At 36.9% G+C, this 12,808-nt stretch overlaps 1 protein-coding gene and 1 long non-coding RNA gene across 5 annotated transcripts in view; both read right to left on the bottom strand.

Moving 5' to 3' along the window:
* LOC109064314 (zinc finger protein 609-like) overlaps positions 1-4,420 on the bottom strand; it is a 58,538-nt gene extending 54,118 nt beyond the window's left edge. The window contains exon 1 of one of the 4 annotated variants that reach the window (XM_042728515.1): positions 4,029-4,420. The gene's annotated coding sequence lies outside the window, so the exon portion shown is untranslated. Of the gene's footprint in view, positions 1-3,590; positions 3,957-4,028 lie in introns of those variants that run through there. The other 3 variants (XM_042728516.1, XM_042728513.1, XM_042728514.1) reach the window with 3 other exon arrangements.
* A 5,063-nt stretch (positions 4,421-9,483) lies between these two features.
* Positions 9,484-12,808, bottom strand: part of LOC109094166 — a 39,072-nt gene continuing 35,747 nt past the window's right edge. The window contains exon 2 of the long non-coding RNA XR_006155262.1: positions 9,484-9,746. This is a non-coding gene — a long non-coding RNA (uncharacterized LOC109094166). The remainder of the gene's footprint in view (positions 9,747-12,808) is intronic.

Raw genomic sequence — 12,808 nt, 5'->3', positions numbered from 1 at the left:
TGAAGACGACTTTCATAAATTTCCTGGACCTTGACACTGTTATTTACTTGGCAGTCTATGGGACAGTCCCAGGCCTCTCGGTTTTGATCCAAAATATCTTAAATTGTTTCTCAAAGACGAACAAAGCTTTTACGGGTTTGGAACGACATGGGAGTAAGTGATTAATGACAAAAATGTTGGGGTGGAGTATCCCTTTAATGCCAGATAAAAGTACATTAAAATCATCACACTTTTCACAATGTTGTCCAATTTTATATGGCTGATAAAATTAATTAGAATTATCATCCCTATTGATGTCATAAAAAAAAAACAGACAGAGAATAACATTGATCTGCATTAGAAAGATAACTTAAAGGCACAATCTAACAAAAGTGCATAACAGACTACTTGTAACGTCAATAAAGATTAAATGCTGAACTGAATGATGTGCATAGCTTAGGTGGTGACAACAGTAAATTCATAATGAGTGTATGGATCTTTCTAAGCATTCACAAACATTACAGAGCTACAGCAATATCTCCAGCTGTATGCTCCCATCGGCTCCGACCTATTGATTTCTCTGGACTATCCTAACACAGGATAAGAGAACTTTCAATATCAAAGCTTGTTTGTGGTAGAAGCACTACGATATATGGACTAAAAAACATTTTTTTTTTAAAACACAAATGTCTAAACCAAAGCTGAGCAAAAGCTTTTTTAAGTGTAAAGTGTAGATAGTAAACATCTAGCTCTGACCTGCAGACAAATCTCAACTCTACAGACACTAAACAGCTAAAGAGAGAGAGAGAGAAACTGTCTGAGATGCAGGTAATAGATTTGCCCTCCGGCTGACTGCCAACTCATCTCCACACAAGTACTCTATTACTGATAAAAACAAATCATACTGAAAGTAGATGACATGAAACTATTGCAATGTTTTTTGGACATGGTGTCATGGAATGAAGTTCCTTTGAGGATCATAGTATTACCATCTAATAATATCAGAGTATTGCAACGTAAAGGCAGATAATGTGTGGCCAATATAACCAACCTATATCAATGTGCGTGCTACATCGTATTAACATAATCTCTCACCAAAGGATAAAAATGTAAAAAAATAAAATAAAATACTTTATTTATGAAAGTCAAGTTCAGACTCATTAAATGATTTCTGAAACATCTTCAACATATGTCAGCATGTATCTGCACCAGTGCTTCATTACATTTCATTACACTTCTTTCTAAGATCAAATGAACTCTGGGTTTTCTTCTCAAAGCTGATTATTTTCCATATGCTATATACAATGATTTTTCTGCTTTGTAAATGTTGTCTTTACTTGATGCTATTTGATATCTGTCTTCACTTGATGCTGTTTGATATCTGTGCTGAATCTTTAAATAGATAAAATAGGGTAAATGCATTTCAGTTCCATTCACACACACACTCAATAGTGCACAATAGTTGCACTTGGAACCATGATGGGACTGACATACCTATGTATTCACATGGCCATGGTATGTCAAATAATATCATAGTGATAATATCAGGGTTTCTGCAGGTTTTATAAGTATATTTATAAGTAGAGAAAATTTAAGGGGAAAAAAATGATGGAAAACGGTAAGTCAATATGATCTCTAAATAAGCAAGTAAACGTCTCGTATTAGCAATGCTTCGAGGTTTGAAAATACAACATCCAGCAGATATCCATTATTTATTTTTAATCACACTGGAAAATAGTGATGTTCTTTATCAGTATTTTTGTCTTGTTTTCATTTGCAAATGTCTAAAGATTTATAAATGGATAAATTTACTTGAAAAACAAAATGATATAAAATAAGAAGTCTTGTTTTATGAGAATTTGATCAAAGTTAAGGGAGTTTATGATTAAAACAAGAGCAAACATCTGCCAATTTACACTAAATCTGATTCACTTTCTCAGAAAACGAGACCTTGCATGTTCAATTTGCATTTCAAGTAAATGCATGTTGATTTAAAGATGTTTTGATATTTGTATTAGGAAAAAACACTTTAATATTTTTGCAATGCATCCAACTTTTTAAGCCATCACTTTATGAATTTAAATGGGAGGTCTAATGCTGTTTTATTGCATTCAGAGTTATTTACACTATTAAAGAGTTGGATTTTCATGCTAAGCATGGCCAAAGTTTCAAAAAACAATTTGGACATAGAGTGATTCTGTGCCAAATACACACTTCCGAGTTTCTTACAAGTTTCTGAAAGTTTTTCGATCATTGCGTAATGAAGGGTGGAACTCCTTATATGGGCATTTCTCCCGGAAAAGCATGTCCACGCACATACATCGACCAAAGTGAGAACAAGAGCACACCAATCAATGTGCTTCACTCGGCAGCGCTGCACTGGACTCGCTCGTGAAGAATGTCTCCAAAGAAGTGTGTTTTTGTTTGTAAGGTAAAGATAACTTTGTTCAGCTTCCAGAAGAACCCAGAGTTACATAAACAGTGTATGTAGTTTGTTTTTTCGGGGCAGCAACGAGTTTCGCAAGTGTGTTTGTTGATGAACGTTTTATAAACAAGGCCCAGTTCGACGCTGGATTTGCAAATCGTTTGATACTGAAAGATGGAGCGGTCCCAGCTATAAAAGATCCCGTTCATGATTCAGAACTGCAGAAAGTAAGTTAAACTGCATCAAATGTCTCTGTTTTGTTGGCAATCAGCTCTCAAGTGCTCGTCACTCTTTAGCTCCGCCCACGGGCCGCGCGCCTCCGGGAGCTCGGCTGTTTTCGGAGAGAATCGGAGAACTGTATCTTTCTTTTATAACTATGATAAAACTAAAGACTTTTTCGAGATATGAAGGATGCAATACTACTTTATAGATACTCAAGATTAACATGAGATTGGGTGAAACTGTGTGTGTTAGGTCACCTTTAAGAGTTTCTGCCCTGATTTAAGACCTTTTTATATCTTAATATCTGGAAGGGCAAATTACAACATTTAATATCTTTTTAAGACCCAAAGAAACCCTGTAATATCGTACACCTAAAACAATCATGGTAATACAAATGTTTCAAAATGTCCAATTCCCAACAATGTATGGTGACACTGAAATGTATTTCCCATTAGCCTGCAGAAACAAATCATTTTTAATTTACCTGAAAGATAACTACCGTTTCTGACAAGGATGAGTGTAAAGCAGTGAAGATTAGCCACAGAGCTTATAATCCCCATCATAAAGATAACACATTTGGCCTCTACTCAATCAACACAGTGATAAAACTAGCAGAATTATGGCTTGATACAATTATTCTGAACCAGTGGGAAAATCAAGCAAGCAGATAAGATGAGTTATAAAGATGGTATCAGATGTTAATACCATGGTACTTTGACATACATTATTTACATTTCAATTACTCTTAGTTACTTAAAAGGATACTGTAATACTTGTTCATAAACATGGTATTCTCCACGTCCAAAAACCATGACATTACCATGGTACCATGTCTACAAAGCCATGGTAATACCATGGTATCTTTTGTTAGTGTACGGGGGCTGCTCTGAAGACATGGCTGCTGGAGGTTGTATCTTATATGTGTTTGAAAGCAGTGATTCACTATGAATCTGCTGATACTCACACATCCTTTGACATTCATAACAGACTCGAGCTCTTCCACAGAGAACCGCAACTCCAGCATAAACAAGCCAGTGCTGTTTTAAACACTGTCGGAGTGTTTATTGACTCCATAATCCGTGTATTTCCTTGATTCGCGAGGGGAAAAAAAGAATATTACTGGTGTAATCGAGTAAACTGGAACTCGTTGTTCGATTCGTCGCACCTAACGCGCGGTTCTAACGCATTGGTCCGCGTTGCTCTTAAAGAAATGACTCGCTAAGGTGGTCAAAGCATGTGTGAGCCAATGACAACCAACCGAGCTAAGCTAGCGGGCTAAAGCACCTCCAGTCTCCATCTGCACCAATAAAACACCACCCCCTACCCACACACATATACACACACACATACATACACACACACACACACACAAAAGAAATGCATTAATCCCAGCGCCACTTACCCCACACGCGAACCCCTATCCAGAGAATACTTATGTACATTCCATAGAGAAAGGTGGAAATGCCTCTGGATTTGCGTACGGAATTCCAAAAATGATCCTAAAGCAGTGCACTTTCCAACACATCCAGCAACTAGAGAAAGGGAAGGCCAGCAGCCACCACACTCCTAAAGATCCCGTTCAGAAATGGAAACACTGCCTTAAAACTGGCATAGCAGGATCTAAATCTCAAAGCGTTCTTCAAATAGGTCTTTCTTAAACTCCAGGACGATAAATCCAACATATCGGCACGTCCATTTTCACGTATTCATTCATTTTTTCCTTGAGTTGAGTCCTAGATCCCTTGCTCCTTTCAGTAAGGGAGATACAATGTAACTAAAGGACAGGAGGAGGAAGCGCCATGAAATCCAGGAGAATGATCCGCATGGATTGAACCCCACGCGCGCAGTGCGCGATAAGACGCGGAAGCTGGATCGTCGTTCCATTCCACCGCTGCCAGACATTCTTTCTGAAACTTCCCACGTGCTTGAATGTGTTGCGAGTCCAAAGCGTTTAAAACGCATTCAGAAACGTAGTGTCTTTTCTGCCTTAACTTATTTTCCTCTAATCTCCAGATCCTGTTTTTTTACATAGCAACTCTTTATACTGTATGTCTTTAATATGAAATGATAAACTGTTTGTACAATTTCAGACAAAACTCAATTAGAAGCAAATGTTTCCAAGTAGTTTAATTTTGGTTTCATTTGTTTTTGCAATTCATTTACAATTAATTAGTCTTTCAGTGATTGAATTATCACTTGTGCCTTAGTCACAATTGTTTATATAATCTTGTAATGAATGACATAAACATACTTCAGAGTTGTAATCATGTAACTCCTCATATTCCATAAATCAATTATGAGCAGTCTGTTTATCTGAGTTGAAACAGTCTGATGGATAAAAATAGATAATATTAACAGTTGTCATCACCTATTCTAAGATTACATTTTAATAACTGCAAAACAGAGTGTCTTTTAGGGTCACTTTAAGAAATTAATTATGGGTGATAAAAAGTTTGATCAGACAGTGCTTTTTACCTTCATAATAAATTATCAAATCAGGCTATTTTAGTATTGAGATACTATCGCATATTTTAATTTTAATCTTTTTTAATGTCTATAGTTGATAATCATTTAAAAATAAGACATTTTTCCTTAGCAACTTGATGAAAAAAATAAGTGCATTAAAAGTTTTTATTTACTTATTTATTTGGTTTCAGTTTTTGTCACAATCTAGTTATTTTGGCTGACTTTTGAACATAAAACCCTGAAAACATTTGTAAACTCTATTGGCAAACTCTTGTTTCCAGAGATTCACTGAAAATCTTCCCTTCTATTGTAGCTCAGAAACCTCATTTGCACGTGGAATTACATCGCTATCTCACGACCAATTCATACGTATTCTACGAGGTGGCTAATTCATATGAATTCGTATGACCTCACTCGGTCGGTTTTGTACGATTTGTATAGACCCCAGTGACGGGTGGGTTTAGGGGCGGGGTTAGGGGTAGGTCATTCGTACGAATTCATACGAATTGGGGAACTCGTAAAATACATATGATTTAGCAAAAAAACATACAAATTCGTATGAGTGAGGTCGTACGAATTCACATGAATTAGCCACTTTGTAAAATATGTATGAATTGCTGTGGGATCGGGTTGCCAGTTATGTATATGTTTCATAGGAAATGAGCAGCGTGAACATTCTGCTACATATCCTTTTTCAGAGAGGGGAAAAAATCATACATATTTTAACTGATATGAGGGTGAAATAGTTATGCCCGCATTTACATTTTGGATGAACAGTCCCTTTAAAAGAGGATGGAGTTAAATTATCAAACACATTTGGTAGTACAGTAACATTGCTGGTGAGTGATTTATCTGTAATGTTTTTGCTTTCAGTTGGTACATGATGACTGACAGCATTGCTTTTGACATGATAGAAAGGGATTAATCATTTTTAAAGACACTAAGGGCATACACTTATTACCTAATGACTCATTTTGCTACTGTGCAGTAGACTGACAAAACCCATGCATATCAGTTTAAGTGTTAAATATAGCAAAAAAACACCTACATTCCATGCATCTTTAACACTCAAAGATTTCTTAATAATGTAAAAATGCTATTTGTTGATGTGCTGCTAGGCTATTACTCGTTTACTATTTCCACAGCTCAGTGAACACTGGAAAGCTCCTCTAAACAATGCTAGATTCCAACTGGCTGATAACAGACAAGCAGCTCCAGGTTTCATCATAAACTCAGCCCTGGGGAGAGATTTTTCACTCTATTTCTGGGTGCCTGGGTGGCAGCGTCGTGTCTGTAGCTACGGGTATGCTCATTTGCACTTTCTTTTATTCGGGGTTAACAGAGTGAGGCCTGTCAAACAGTGGTAAGAGAAGGAAATGCCTGCAAGGAAAGTGCTGACTGAGAACAGGAAGACCTGCTGCTGACATTCCTTCTACAACCTAAGCCTCTTTTAAAATGCCCCCTAATTCAAATGCAAAAACATAAGCTTTTCATAAGATAATTAGCTCCTTCACACTTGAATCATGCTTTTAATAGCTCATACTGTTTGTTTTGAACAAATGCAGAGAATTTGTTTCAATGCTTCATGATACTGTTGTTTTATTGGTAATCATTTTTCATTTATAAATCCCAAGCATTGGCCGTGCATCGAAGCCCACCGCCGACAACAGCTCTGTGAAACTGAATTTTGGAAGCTCTTCAGCACTCAGAAAATGTCTTTTGTATTTTGGCACAAAGGAGTGCCCGGTACCCCATAGGTTGTTGAGATGACCGTGTTTGATTAGCTGCTCTCTGGCTTTAGGCAACACTCTTAGAAGAAAAGGTTCTATATAGAACCTTAAAAGGTTCTATCAGGCGCTTCATATATGGAACCCCTAAAAGGTTCCATATAGAACCCTTTAGGGGTTCCATCATGGGATCATTCTCTGGATTTAATGTTTGTTTTATTTTAATTAAATTTTAAGACTTAATCAGCTCATATAGCTAATTTATCACTAAAAACTGAAATAACAATAAGCATAACACATCAAGGCGTTGTGTGATCATTTAAGACACTTTTAACATTTACAATGACAAGCAATATATAACACAGCAATTAACAGTTACAGGGATTAACATAAATCCATTTTTCTTTATCTATTCATACTTTTTAATATTTTTACCTCTCTAGAATAGCACTCTCCATTTTATAAATATTGTTTTTCAACCCCCTTCACCTTATCACCCAGCCAACATGTCAGTCACAAATGTTGATTGCTAGAATCCACAAAAACAAAAACATTTGAATGTTAAGTTGCACAAATAAATAAATTGAAAGTTAACTTGCAAAAAGAATTAAAAATAAATAAATACATAAGTAAAATGAGAATGTGAAAAGTTTGTCATCAAATAGTATATTATTTTGCATCTCACCACCAGGTCATTACCCTTTACCTTAGATAAATGTCAGGTATTTACTCCACATTCTCTTATAAAACAAGTAGTCTAACTTTTTGTATACTTTAACTTTTGCCAATTCTGTATAAGAGACAGAGAGATGGTGAACCACATGTTTCTGAAAAGGGAGCTAAAAGACTAACTAGTAGTATTGCTTTTAAATCTATAAGCATTAAATGTTAATTTTACATTCAGATAAGCATTTAAACAATAAAAACAAAGGGCCCATGACAATTTTAGCACTGGGAAGGGCTAAATAGTGCTGATCGAAATTAACTGAGTGATGGCTTTTGGATGCTCCATAGTACTGAATAAAAATTAGACCGCAAATAGATACTTCTGGCATCTCTGTGTTATTGGTCAGTGACACATCCATTTTGATGCTAACTCTCCTTGCGTGGAGTAGGCTTGATATCCTAAAGCCCTGTCCCAAATGGCACACTCCGGACTTGTGGACTTCCTCAGAGTCCACACTTTGGTGACGTCATGTAGTGCAGACCTATAGGGCCCTTGGCGCGAGTCCACAAGGGCGCATTGAGAGGTATTTTTGGGACAGACTCAATCGTCACGCTGGAAATAACGGTCTGGTTGTTTTTTGACAGGAGCTGCAGGTTTGGGGAATATGCTGCCTATGTTCCATTTGAACTAAGATTACAATTTTAACACATAATAAACATGTGCGTGAGTTTCAGATGAATTTACAGGTTTAAATATAAACACTAGGTTTACATAATATGATTCAGTAAAACCCTGACATTCGGTTCTATTTATTTAATGAATCATAATGCGATCGTATTATTCAGCATGCTATTATTATGTTTGAGATATCAACCACTGGTCGATGACCATAATGTTTGTATAAACTGTAGGTAACAACTGGTAAAATGTACACCTAGATCATAAAACCGTAATGATACCTACTCTTAAATATTTTCTATTTGTCTATTTGTATGTTGTGACAGTATTTTCATGACAATCAAGTACATTTTCTCTCTCAATCCTTAGACTACGGTGAGATATAAAATATAATAAATAAATCTGCATTTCAATCTATCATAGTAATACCATTGTGTTTTTTGGTACCTTGGAATACCATGCAAAATCACCAGTATGTTTCTTAATAACATCTTAAAGGGGTGCATGTGCAAGAACAACAAAGGGCCTAATACAGACCTTTCTGGCACTCCATACTTTACTTCCATGATTTTCTGTGGAAGATAGATGGATGGATAGATGGATAGATTTTTCACCATTATATTACATTAATGATAATGATAATTTTTTCACATGGCAGGAATTGGTGGGAATTTACTTATTTTAATTCATATTTGTGAGATTTACCAAGAAAGATTCACACAACATAATAAAAACCAAAATGAAAACAAAGCAATCCCAGAAAAGTCTATATATTCAACAGACTGCAGATGCTAGCTGATCATTTATCATGCTGATGTATTTACCCGTGTTGAAATACGTAGAAAGACCGATGGCCCATTTTGCACAAGAAGAGGAAAATGCATGCTCAATACACGGCAGGATACTTTAATGCAGTTCCCATCGTGCAATCTACCGTTAATGGAGCCAGTCTTTGCTCTTTCTGGTGCAGAGACGCTTGTGTCACAAAGAGGCCACTAAATCACTTTGAGAGCAGCAGGCCTAAAACCTGAGAGACTCTGGCTTTGACAGCCATTGTGGCCCAAATAACAAGAGCAGCTCCAATATGAGCTCTCCAGCACAATTGCCTCTTTAGTAAGCAGAAAATTCCATGCTCAGCCAACCGGTTCAGGTTCAGACCGTCGACTTTATGAGCTGGAAATCCAATTGAGATTAAAAGGGAGCTGGTTAATTATACAGCAGTATTATACGCAAAATAACCCAAAAGACTAAATTATAACAAATAAATAATATTTTAAAATGCTTTCCAACTGAAATGCATTAAAGAACCATTACGCAAGTAGTCTTCAGCCTTTTATTGCAGGAAAAGCAATAACATTTAATCAGGGAATGATTGTGCGTTTGCCGTGCTACTGATGTCACCATTAGTCCCACACGTCCCATATGTGACATGGTGATTCCCACTGTTGCATGACACAGCCAACGTGAGGCTTCCAAAGGGACTCTCTGTTCCTCGTCTCTTGATCACCGTGGCTTTGTTTAGGTCACGCTGGCTGCATTAAACACTTCTTGGCACTTTGGTGGCTCTGGCTCTCCAGTTTCCCTGTGTGAGAGAATGGGGAGGGGTGAGGTTAATGGTGATTCAAGTCCCAGTGACCTTTTCAAAGCTCCCTGTCAAACAACGAAAAGCTGCCCTGCTGAGGTGAGGGCTGGGATCAGGAAGAGAGAATTTATGAATCTGTTTACACACACGTTCACACTTCCAACACCTTTTTCACACTTTCTCATCATACATAGAGGGATCGCAGTGCTGTAAATGTCACACTTACACATGATTACTCAGGGACAGGTTTAAATCTAGATGATACGTTCACAGAATAGCCCATCTGTTGCATGAGAAGAGCAAGAAATTTTGGGAATACGGACTCACAACCAACTAGCATTTAGAAAACAGCTCGGAGAGCTATAATTTTCTTCCTAGAATGATGTGCAACACAATTCATGTAATTTGTTATTGAGAAGACAGTAAAAAGTTGCTCTGCTGTATAATGTACGGTAGTACCATCTGTATGGATGTCAATAGATTAAAATATTCCATCATGTCTAATCTTTTATTATTATTTTTTTTTTCTGATTTTTAATCTGTCCAAATGTCTTTTCTCTCCAAATGCAGTTCTAATGCATTCTGTTAATCTTGTAAGGAAATAAATATGTAATAAAGTTGTTTTATTGATGCTGTAGCAATTTTCTGCTATTTTCTCTTTAAAAGAGTGTTTCTTTTAAAAGTTTTGATTGATGCTGTAGCAATTGTCCTGCTATTTTCTCTTTACAGTAAAGAGTGTTTGTATAAATGGTATTCATATTTCTTTGAGCTTCAATAAATAATTTTAACTTTATAAAGGGGTCATATGATGCGATTTCAAGTTTTCCTTTCTCTTTGGAGTGTTACAAGCTCTTGGTGCTTAAAGAAGATCTGTAAAGTTTCAAGACTAAAGTCTCAAATCCAAAAAGTTAAGACTCAACCACTCCTACCTAAAACGGCTCATTCTAACACCCCCCCCCCACACATGTCTATGTCACAATGTGGAAAGTATATTTGTATAACACCACCCAAATGTTCATGCAAAAAAGAAAGCATAACTTTTATTCTTGCTGTTGCAGCCAACACCATGTTGTGGAGACACTGTGTATTTCGTTGTAAAAGCAACGAAACTCACAGAGGTCAGATTTGCGCATGCATCGCTCAGAAGTGACGCACGCGGAAACGCAGAGAAGAGATCAAAACAGAACAATGGTCAAGAATTAGAAGTACAAACGAGGATTTGTAAAAAAAGAAGTCAGATGATTTCGATATAAGCCAAGAGGAGACTGGTTTTCCTTTGCTACAGTAAGGAAACTTTGCTTCCTTTGCTCCTGTTAACAAACATTGTTTTTCACGAGACTCACCGGCACATACCCCATACGTCATGCTTCCGGAACTGCTTCTGTGTACAACTGCTGGCGCAAGCTAGATTCAAGTGATTATTATGTTTTGAATATGGATATTTTTCTTACAAAAATGCATTGATTCACTACAGGAACCCTTTGTTCAACCCCCGAGCAGTGTGAGAAAATATTTTTTATGGATGGGCTGTTTTTATTTAAAATCTTTTGGAATGAAGCAATGCTACACCCGCTGACTTCAATGATAGCGCTTGAAAGATCAAAGAAAATTTTTAATTTAACTCCGACTGGATTCGTCTGAATGATGAAAGTCATATACACCTAGGATGCCTCTGGGGTGAGTAAAACGCAGCCTAAATTTTCATTTTTGGGTGAACTAACCCTTTAAACCACATAAACACATTGCATTACACCAAATTCACAAAATAATGTTATTTTTAGCAACGTCACATGACCTCTTTCATAGATTTGAACTATACTTATTATGAAATAAATTTATTTTAAATAAATTACTTTTTTTTTTTACTAGGGCAAGAACAGAAAGGATCAAGAAATCTCAATTTCAAGCAAATCTGATCTGTATGATCTGTGGGCTAGGGTCAGTTGTTCATTCAGATTCTTCAGGGGTGAGATTTTGTGATGCCTAATGCTGTATTACCATGGCCAAGAGCTGCCTGCACAAGGCTCTGTGTAGTCTTCACTTCTGAAACTGGAGCCACTCAATCGATAGGAAAGGAGATGATGCTGATCTGGCTGACATCAGCATCTCTATTCTGTGGGAAAACAAAGACTTTCAATTCCACCCTTGATCTTAGCTGGCCGCTTTTTCAGATGATTTGGCCGGCATTCAGCACAATATGTACAGCAGTAGCATCTGTCAGCCTCTGACTGCAAAATCTGGCTCACTTCAAACAGCTCATACTGATGAAAGATGTTACCTGACCAAAATTTGAATCACGTAACATGACATACACTAAAGCCAGCTTATCAGTTGTTGTCTTTTAGTTTGACTCTAGGAAAGCAAAAACCTGTAAGCAATCCTTCAGAACATGTATCTGAATGCTATTTCAAAGCAAGCTGTCACAATGCAGTAAGAAGATAATTTCACACTGCCAAGACATGAATGAACAGATCAGATCAGGTCAACAACAAAAAGAAAGAGTTCTTTATATTTTATAAAACACAGTTTTTAAACATAGAATGAGCAATAAAAGCATATTTAAAATCAGTCAAGATTTTTCTGGGATAATGTTTAATCAAAACTTTAAGAATTATAGAAATATTATATACTCTGTATAATTATAGACATGTCACAGCACAAACGCATTTCAACAGTAGCACTTCTGGTTGCATTGAGCTGCTGAGTCCCATTATTCTGCATTAGCTGGTGAGGCAATTTCTAATAGCCCAAACATCGATCTAGCAAGATAATTTCCCATTGACTGCTCTGGTTGGGGGCTGCTTTGAAGCAGTTTATTACCCATACTGCAGCAAGGGAGCCAGCCCAATAATAGGTGCAGTGTGTCCGGGGCTTTGCTGGAACTCCATTGCATGGTACAGTTCACTTTTGGCGGGTTTTCCACTGGGTACAGTAGCTGGTATACTGTTTACCAAAATGTGACATGTAAACTCACTCACAATCACTGATTGGCCGTAGAGAGTGTCACTATCTGCGTCACTGAACTTACGACACAGAGACACAACAGAACTGCTAGATTTAAA

Source organism: Cyprinus carpio, chromosome B7, assembly GCF_018340385.1.
Source record: "Cyprinus carpio isolate SPL01 chromosome B7, ASM1834038v1, whole genome shotgun sequence".
Lineage (NCBI taxonomy): Eukaryota > Metazoa > Chordata > Actinopteri > Cypriniformes > Cyprinidae > Cyprinus > Cyprinus carpio.
Note: the sequence above shows the minus strand (reverse complement) of the source record. Positions and strands in the feature narration are given on the sequence as shown.